The sequence below is a fragment of the Panthera pardus genome, unplaced genomic scaffold (genome assembly GCF_024362965.1).
Source record: "Panthera pardus isolate Hobbes unplaced genomic scaffold, ASM2436296v1 HiC_scaffold_21, whole genome shotgun sequence".
Taxonomy (NCBI): Eukaryota; Metazoa; Chordata; class Mammalia; order Carnivora; family Felidae; genus Panthera; species Panthera pardus.
In genome coordinates, this window is record NW_026526777.1 from 39,358,303 (window position 1) to 39,368,866 (window position 10,564).

Genomic DNA, 10,564 nt, shown 5'->3' on the forward strand with positions numbered 1-10,564 from the left:
TTTCTTAGCGGCCTTCATCATTTCTCACCTAGATATTACAAGCAGCCTGGTGCATCTTCCTGGTGTGCGAGCATCAACCCATTTCCACATTAGGGCAGCCAAAGATCCAATTATGAACCGATAAGGCAAAAGACCTTTAATGACTCTACAGGAAACAGCCTCAACTTTGGACGGCAGCCCTTCACAATTCCAGGTTTCAGGACTCCTGCCTTCTCCCTTGCCCCTACATCACACCTTCCCCAACAATAATTGGATCTTTTTCATTACTGTATTCTTAGCATACAATACTGGGTCTGGCACAAGACAGTCACTCGGTAAATCTATGTGAAATATGTGGTATAGATGGATGGATGGATAGATGAAAGGGTGAATATATTGGTTTTCTATTGCTGCTGTGACAAATTACCACCAATTTAGTGATTTCAAAGAATATAAAGTTATTCTATTAGAGTTCTGCAAGTCAGAAGTCCCAAATGGGTCAGCAGGGCTGTGTTCCTTCTGGAGGTTCTAGGGAAGAATCTGTTCCCTTGACTCTTAGAGCCTCTGGAGGCTACTTTCATTCCTTGGCTCACGGCCCCTTCCTGCATCTTCAAAGTAAATCACTCCAAACTCTGCATCCATCTTGACATCCCTGCGTCCCTCTTACAAGAACCTTTCTGATTCTATCATTGGACCTATCTGGATAATCCATGACAACCTCCCCCATCTCAACTTAACTTTAACTCAGTCACAAATGCAAAGGCACTTTTACCATGTAAGGTAACATAGTCACAAGTTTGGGAGATTAGGACATGGTTGTGTTGGGGGAAGGGAGTATGATGCAGGCTTTCATGCTGAATCAATAGATTTTTCTTTTCAACAATGAGTGTCATAGCACTATAAGCTGCCAGTGGAAATTATAAAAAGGTGAGCCTAAACTCTGCCTGGAAAGGCAAGGGAAAGCTTCACAGAAGGAATGATGCTGGAATTGAGTTTGAAGAACAAACAAGAGTTCTAAAGGGACAGAGAAAGGCAGCCCTTCCGAGCGGCAGAAACAGCATAACCAAAAGCACAGAGGCGTGGGGATGGGAGCAGTGGGTTGACACGACTAAGGCACAGGTTCAAGTGGAGGGGGCGGTGACAGGGAGAGTGCACCAAAAGCAGGGACTTACTTGCCAAGCTAATGAGTCTGGAGTTTCATCTGAAGTATGTGGAGAATCATTATGGAAGCAAGCAGAGAGAAGACATGATCACATCACATTCTAGAATAGTTGTATCCAGTCGAACTTTCTGCAATGATGGAAATGCTCTCTATCTATACTGTTCAGTAGATAGCCACTAGCTACTTGGGCTAACTATGAAGTACTTAAACTGTGGCTAGCATGACTGAGGCGTTTTAAATTTTACTTAATTTTAATTAAGTAGCTGTGTGTGCCTAAAGGCTAGTATACTGGACAACACCAATATAGACCTTTGAGAAAGATCATCTGGAGAGTAGATGTAGGGTGACGTGGAAGTGTGAGAGACTGAAGGCAGGGAGCCCAGAAGGCATTGGCCCAGGTGAAAAGTGGACACAGTCTGAACTAAATCCGAGGCAGTAGTGATCGTAGCTGGTGGAGACAGTAGAAAGAAAAAAAAAAAAAAAACACGTCAAATGTAATATTAGGAGCATCTGATTGATGGAACTTAAGTGTAACCAGGTCTGGGATGAGTCTCTGTTTCTCACTCGGTGTTGTTCCTCAAGCAAAAGGAGCGGAGCTTAAAAGTTAAGATAATATTTTTAATTTGTTAACAGACCTAAGTCTGAGGAACCTATTAAATGGAGACATTCGAAGATAAGTGTGTGTGGAGCCCAAGAAAGGCAGGCCTGGGCCGCAGGTATAGGTCTGGAAACCATCAGCACGTAGGTGAGGGCTGAGCCCCCGGATGTGGATGGTTTGGCCCAGGATGAGTAAATAGCACAGAAAAGCAGGAAGCAGAAGACAGAACTTCAGGGAACACCAACATTTAAAGGATCAGCAAAGGCTGAGGAGAATGAATTACTGAGCTATGAAGAAAACCAGCAGAGAGTAGGGCCGTGGACTCTGAAGGAGGGAAGAGACTCAAGAAGGAAATAATCAGCTTTTTTTTTTTTTTTTAGGGAGACCAAATGTGATAATGACTGCAGTGTTGCTGTCGGATTTGAGATGGGTGACCCAGCAAGGGGGTTGGAAGTAATGGAAGCCTGGGGATTCATGGGTGGTTGTGAGAAAGACAGCAGGGGCACCGCTGTGGACCCCAAGTATTAAGCCTTATCTCAAAGAGCTTGACTGTGAGGAAAAGAGAAGTAGACTAGGGGCTAAGGGGAAGCACAAGGGCAAAAGATAGGTGAGATAAGATTTGTACTCATTTACATGTAGAGGGGAAAATGGAGGCTGAACCTTGGGGGTGGGGAGCCGAAAACACAGGAGAGAGAGGAAAAGGATGGATAAGGCTGCCAGCTGTCCAGACCAAGCAGTCAAGTACTTTCGTTTTCCATATGATCAAAGCAAACAAGAGCACAGTCATATAGATTCTACTTTTTAAATCCCATTTAAAAAAGAATTTTATATGCCTAAGTAGTACCGTCTAATGTAAAATGTAAGCTATAACATAGATTCTTATCAACATGCTTTCCCTGTCAGGCCATTTTTGGTCCACAAATTCAATTAAAGTGCGTCTGGTATTTCTGTCAGAACCTCTGACACACCAGGGGATGACGGATGGAGCGAGGTCTCCGCATCTCAGAGAAGGAGCCCCTCGCCGTTTGCCGAGCAGAGGCCAGAATGACCTTCTTTCCAGGAAAGTCATAGGAGACTTTATGGGAGTAAAGTTTCGAGAACACGACACTGTGCCCACCTTACCCCACAGGTCCCCATTGCTCCATTACCACCATCCCCTTCCTCACACACGCAGACCCTGCTTTACAGAAGAGCAGGTGCCTTATTCTGTCCTGGCTACACGATATTTCTCACGGTTCTGGAGGTTGGAGTCGAAGACCAAGGCGCTGGAAGATTTGGTGTCTGGTGAGGGGCCCGCTTCTGGGTTCATACATGGCTGTCTTCTCACTGTATCTTCACACAGTGGAAGGGATGAGAGATCTCTCTGGGATCTGTTAGAAGGGCACCATTACCATTCATAAGGGCTCGTCCTCCTGACTAAGCGCTTCCCAAAGGTCCCACCCCCACAAACACCATCACACTGGGCATTAGGTTTCAACATACGAATTTTGGAGGGATACAAATGTCTCAGTCTATAGCAATGGGATAGCACAGTTCTGACCAGTAAACTTAGAGCTGTCTCTAGGTGGCCTCAGACAGAGCCAGGGGAACTGAATGGAGGAAGAGAAGGATCAGGGAGAGAGAAGAGGGAAATCCAGAGATCTCTGCAAGAGGGAGTGTGAAAGTAACGCTCACGATACTTAGGGGCACCTACACATTTGGTTTCCCATCATAGATTTGGACCTTGGGAGTCACAAAGACATAGAGTCAGGTGATGCGATATGGGGAGAGTGACTGTAGGCCAGTGCTCTGCAAGCTCTCTGAGGAAGAGGAGGAGAGGAAGGAGGGGAAGGAAGAAGAACAGGGGGGAGGGCAGAAAGAGAACACGGAGGGGAGGCTGCAGAAAAGGCCAGTGCAACTATGTTGTGCTACTCTCTAAATTCTTCACATATGCCCTTATCACCAGCCCACATTCCCAGTCAAATGCTGGGGTTGAAAATCTGTTCAGTGTTAATGTGACTCTGGTGGAAGATTTTCTTCTCTTTATTGGCACTCCTAATGACAGCAGCCTGGCCCTGTTTATTCATTAATGCCTGGAAGTCAATACTGAAGTAGAAGACAGAAGACAAGCAAATGGCAAGGCCAACATTTATTCCTGCGTCTCCAAGGAAGGGAGACCTTTCAAGACAGCCGGGATCTCTTGCTATCAGAAGCTAAGCAATAAAAAATGAAAAAAATAAATAAACTTCCAACTGGATGAGGAATTACAGATTACTCGTCATGTTCAGACAAGGAACACGGGGCTCAGAGATGCCAAATGAATGGCCCAAGGAAAGAAACTAGAGCCCAGGTCTCCCAACTGTTCATCTATTCCACTGCTTCTGCAATTCTCAAGTTCTATTCCCTGGAGATGGCATGGGGAAAAGGGTTGGGTGGGAGGGCGCCTAGTGGCGTATGGGAATTCTGTTTCCCCCACCCCCTCAACTATATCCAATCACAGTAATTCCTTTTTATCCAACACACACATGCATGCACGCGCACACGGCTTCTGTTTAGGATTTCATTTGAAGAATATTGCTGTTGTTAAAACTAAGTTTAAAAAAACTACTGCCTTGCACCACATTTATATTTATGTTTTAGGTACAGGAAGCCATGCCCTGTTCTAAAGAGTCATTATCAAACATAGAAGGTGTTTTCCAACCCAAACATGATGTGGGACTAATAAGGGACCTAACTGACAGGAGAAGTGGGTGGAAAGAGTTCAAGAGGATTCTTTCACTGGCAAGTGTATGAAAGTGATTCTCAAAATTGTTTGTACATTGAAATCACCTGGAGAGCTTGTTAAAGCACCGATTGTTGGGCCCCTGGCCTGAGATTCTTACTCAGAAAGTGTGGGGTGGAGCCCAAGAATTTTCATGTCAAACAAGTTCCTAGATGCTGCTGATACCGCTGGTCCGGGGACCACACTTTGAGAATCACTGGTGGAAAGCAGAGACGGTTGAATAGAAGTAGGTGCTACATGAGGTCCTTATGATGTTTCAAACTCATCTTTTGGAGTAAGCGTGAAGCACTTCTTTTCTTTTCTTTTTTTTAACTTTTTCAATGTTCATTTACTTTTGAGAGAGAGACAGAGTGTGAGTAGGGGAGGAGCAGAGAGACAGGGAGACACAGAATCCGAAGCAGCCTCCAGGCCCCAAGCCATCAGCCCAGAGTCAGCATAGAGCCCTATGCGGGGCCCGAACCCACGAACCACGGGACCTGAGCTGACGTCGGACGCTTACCGATGGAGCCACCCAGGCGCCCCTGAAGAACTTCTTTTCAAGGCACAATTTTTCTATCGGTAAAAATAATGTCTGGGACTTTCTAAGACATAGAAAAATGCTTCTGTTATAATACTGAATTCAAACACAATAGGATTTCAATGTGAGAAAAAATAGGAAAGAAACCTGAAATGTGCGAATTATATTCCTTGCTGCATAAAACAGACATTATTCGATCTCCAGACCTCATGTAGATATAGTAGTTGGTGGTTGATGTGAGAATAAATACTTATATCTATATGTCTATCAGAGCTACTCATCCATTTAAAAACCATTCATAAACATTGGGGTTTAGGGTGGAAATAAATCCCTATTTATATGCATATGAGTGTCATGTGCACTCATTCCTTCCACAAATATTTATAAATGCCTACCAGATGCCAGGCACCGTGCCAGGCACTAGGGAAAAGACGCACGTTCATCGCCTTCAGTCCAGTGAAAGAAACAGGAAGTGAGATAAGAGCTAGTGGAAGCATATGGAAAATTCTATGGGGGAGGAACCATTTGATTTGATGGATAATGAGCTCCATTTGAGACAATTTAAGTTTGGGCTTGTGGACTATCCGGGGAGAGATATCAAGTAGAAAGCTGGAAGTATGTGTCCGTAACACATGAGGGAACCTGGGTTGGAGATGTAGACTGAGAGTCTCTATCTAATTTTGAATATAAATGATTTCTCCATGAAAATGAAAGAAGTACGAGGAAAGGAATATTGAGGAGAAGAGGAGTGGCCAGTAAAGAAGACCGATAGTCTGACCTTGGGCTAACAGAAATGTAGGTAAGATAATGGATAAAATTAAGGACATGTTCATACTTCTGTTTTAAACAATAACGATGTATTTGCTTGAAAATAAGATTTCTTTAGTAATTTAGTCAGCATGCCCTGCAGGAAAGGGAAGATATGCTGAACTACTCATAACATGTCTTATGCTTCCTGGTTAGACTCCAATCTTACTCAGTATTTTTATAGAAATCCTGCTGTCTTCTTTAAGTAAACAAAGATTATCCTCACAAATATAACTCAAAACCCTAGTTAATGTTTCTAATAGTTTTCTCTTTAAGGCCATTAACTTTTAATCACTGAGTCACAGACACATATAATAATGGTCATGTGCAAAAACAATTCCGTTTTTATCATTTGTAAACTAGCAAATTGGTGATATAATCACCACATGTGCACAAACACACACAATCTTTCCCCCTCTTTCTTATACCTCACTTCTCCTTCTTTGGACGTCTTTAAGGTACAATTGCAACACTGTGAATGTCACATTTTTAGTTATGGTTGTCATGAATTTAAAACCATTACTCAATCCATGGCTTAATAATCAATTCAGTATACATTTAATAAACACTTTTGTTCATGCTAATACAATAGTGGGTTAGGTTACTGTCCCTGTATTCACTGAATTTACTGAGCAATAGTTAAGCCTTTTTTGATCGGAGAGCACTGGCTTTCTAGTTATTTATGTATTTATAAATAAATATAAATATAAATTAAATATAAATATGTCCTTGTTTAAAATGTGCAGATGCTATTGTTTTGGTTTATTTTTATTTTGTTACATGTAAATATATAAAAATATGATTTCAGGTTATCACTCTGGTCATTGTACAAGATATACCTATGTAAAATCCTACATAAGGATTTAAGATTTGTAGGGTTGGGGGTAAAGGGTTGACTATAAAGAAACAGCACAAGGGATTGTTGGGGGTGATGGAACTGTGCCGTATCTTGACTGGGGTGATGTTTCCACAACTCTGCATTTGTCAAAACTATAGTACTCTACACCCCAAAGAATTTTACTATATGTAAATGTAAACATAAACAAAAATTCTAACTTGCTGACATAATAGTTACTACTTCAAAGAGTATTATTTAAAATAAAATTTGGGAGACACCCGGGTATCTAAGCGTCGGTTAAGTGTCCGACTTCGGCTCAGGTCATACTCTCACGGTTCCTGGGTTTAGGCCTCGTGTCGGGCTCTGTGCTAACAGCTCAGAGCCTGGAGCCTGCTTCGGATTCTGTGTCTCCCTCTCTCTCTGCCCCACTCATGCTCTGTCTCTGTCTCTCTCTCTCTTAGAAAACATTAAAAAAATTTAACATTTAAAATAAATTTGACTTGTCACTTTATGTTTAAACCATTTACACACACACACACACACACACACACACACACATGCACGCAAGTTCCCTGTATAGAACTTCCAGACAAAGTTATTTATTTGTTTGTAATCTTACTCCAGGGGAGTTCAGTTGACTTTCCCAAGGTACAATGGGAGGTGGCTGTGCAACCCTTTTTGCCTGCAGTGCCTCAAATTTCTACTCGTTCATTAAGAGAATTCTCCAGAGACAGATGTATTACAGCACTTTGAGAACAACATTCACACCCACTGCTGAAGAGTAAAAAGAGATCGCTGAAGGTTCAGCTCCGTGAAACAATTTAGTGGCTCAATGTGTTACTTAGGAACTAAATCCACGCAGGTACTTGGAAAGAAGCAATGGAGAATGGTGACAAATACCTCCCAGGGTATATGGGTATGAAGACTTATGCTCAAGTCTCCTCCGGCTTGGCTTCCGTACACAACTAGACTTCAAGTCCGCGTCTCTCACGCACTCTGTTACCTCATGGCCATCGCTTGTGGGTGATGAATGCTAGCGTTCACAGAACAGCGTGCTGATGCTTTTTTTTCCTGCCATTGTATGTAACATGTTTTCTAATTCTTTTGCTCTATTCAGCATTTGACCCCAACGATAGGGGATTATGGTATTAACTCTCTACCCAGCACACATTCTTTACAGACTCTCACTAAATACTGTAAGCCTGCTGCAGAGAGGAATAAAAGTGAAAGCATACCGTCTGGTCTTAAGCTGAGCACACAGAGGGTCGTGATCCAATTGGAAGGGAAGCAGAATTTTTAAAAAGAAAGAGGTTTGACCAAATTTTAATCCTTGTCATTTTCATTTCTCTTACCCTGTGGATTTGGGTGATTTTATTTACACTGTCAGCTTGAGCCCAGGGATTGGAAATCAGGCTTTTATGGAGATTATTAAAAGTACATAGAGTACACTAAAGGTTGGGCTAACTGATATATGCTGCTAAAAATATGAATGTGAATGCCCTGGTATTAGATGCCACTGGCATACATTTCATCCTCCTTAGAAGGTTATTCTTGGGAGTCCGACCTGCTACAATGGTAATGAGATGCAGGCTGTCAGGATATTTCTAATAGGTAGCAAATGACCAGGGATGGAGGTGAATTAGCATTACTCAGATGAGAAGGTAGCTCTTTATACCATTAATTCCAATGCAAAGTAATTCTGCCATCCTTCTCCTAAAAGAGAGGGCATTGTAAAGTAGGGGGGGGGGAGGAGGAGGGCAGGGTTAAAGCCTGAAGGATTTATCGATGGGTTGGATGGGCCACAATGTCACCCAAGTCTCTAGGCTGGGTTTTGCTCGGCACGAACTCCTCAGATGCATCACTAGCGACTTTTAGTTAGGTAATACCAGAGAGGCCTAGATCATGAAGAGAAAGTTCTAGAACTCAGTCACAGTCTTTAAGCTCTCAAGAGGTAAAAACAAAGTGGCTTACCCCATCTCAAAATACTGGAAGCATTCAGTGCTTCAGTCTTAGGTCAAAATGGCGAGCAGGCCTGCTGCCCCAGCACCAAGTCGGTGGCTGGAGGGTATTTGAAAATGGTATTACAATGCTCCAGGGTTCAAGAAAGTCCAGTTCATGTGAGATGATACAGTATACAAGAATGATGATGAGAGGCCATAAGAAGTCTTCCTGAGAAAATTCATAACGGCAAGATGTTTCGCGTAAAGAGAGCATTGGATCTGACCAGGAGGCAGCAGATTTTGCCTATAGAGCAGTGGACAAAATATAAGGAGGGTAAAATCTATCTCGAACCGCATCTGAAGGAAGTTACTTGGGAAAGAGAGAGAAGAATGGGCAAAGAAAGAATCCTGGAATGGAAATCTGTGGTTGCGGCTGCCTTGAAATATTTTGGAGAAGTTGGCTAAACCGGAAATGTACAATTTAGAACTACTTGAGCTGCAAACGTATTACTTTAGATAAATGTCTATTGTAATGACAAAAGAAAATACTAGAAGCATTCATGCTTCAACGAGGCAGGTTTAGGATCTCAAAGACATGGAAACACTCCTTTACAAAGTAGCTGCCTATGGGGGACTTGTGTCCTTGCAAGGTTATAGATTATGATAATCTAAATAGGCTTAAGAAGGTTTTAGAGAACTGCATGGATCGCAGCTCTACGATGGATCACCAGGAGAAAATGGGGTATTTGAGGCACTTATTTCCAATCAAGGGGACCGATGGTATCCTGCTGCCTGCTGCATAGCCTCCTTAGGTGCCACTGATGGAATGAGAGTCACTGCCATGCTGAATCTCTCAAGTGTGCTCCACACATAAAAACGAGGAGAAGGGCAGATGGCAGGAAGCAACTAACCAAGTGTTTATTTCACTTGGAGCTCTCAGTTTAAGGACTGAGGTTCGTAAGTCTCTGTTGTGTCCTCGATGCCTATGTATACATGAAAATGTGCTATCCTGCCATAGAAAAAGGTGCTATCCAAAAAATGTGCTATCGAGGGGTGCCTGGGTGGCTCAACCAGTTAGGCCTCCAACTCTGGATTTTGGCTCAGGTCACGATCTCACGTTTTGTGAGTTCGAGCCCCACACTGGGCTCTGCACTGACAGCTCAGGGCCCGCTCGGGATTCTCTCTCTCTCTCTCTCCCTCTCTCTATCTCTCTCAAAATAAATAAATAAACTTAAAAAAAAGTACTAGCTGACCAGGGAAAGAAAAGTTTCTGATTTGTAGTCATTGCCAGTTTCCGTAGAGCACACACTCTCTGATTGCATGCTACCAGCGCTTTAACGACTGGCTTGCAAACTATCTAAAGATTTAACAATCAGCACCAGCAGGAGCTGGATCCGGCAGCCCACGGAGAAGACGCTTGTCCACAGGGAGCCTGCAGACCAGCTTGGCAGGTGGGCCAGTCCTCCAGTGCCTTCCCCGTTTAAAACCTTAGCTCTGAACCGCTTGCCCCTATTCACTTATATTCTACATCCTGACGAGGCCTCAGATCTATTTGTTTTCCTTTTCAGAGCCTTACCCACTCTCCCCGAAACCAGCCACCCTCTGACTAAAATGTTGACTTCCTTCCTAAACTTTGATCCCAGTTCCTGGTCTGGTTGTACTGCGTTCATGCACACTGAGGAAACGTCACCTGGTCTGGACTGCCACCTCGACCTCTCTATGTCAGCGTGTCCTCATCCGTCGAGAGCAGCTCTCCCTCCAGGTGCGCCACAGCCCACAGGTATGCTACCCCGTAGGGTCTGTTTGAGGATACCAGTCAACTGCCACCAGAAAGAAGCAAAATATGCCCTTGAATGTGACATCAGTAGAAACTTCCATGACCCCGGCCAGAGCCACCCCAACCCTCCTTCACTGACTGCCTTTTTAAAACATGGACGTCTATGTTAGGGTACGTATATGTCT

General features: G+C 43.4%; 1 pseudogene; it reads left to right on the forward strand.

Moving 5' to 3' along the window:
* The first annotated feature begins 8,681 nt into the window (after nucleotides 1-8,681).
* On the forward strand, nucleotides 8,682-9,096 carry LOC128778843 (cytochrome b-c1 complex subunit 7-like; annotated as a pseudogene).
* The last annotated feature ends 1,468 nt before the right edge of the window (nucleotides 9,097-10,564 follow it).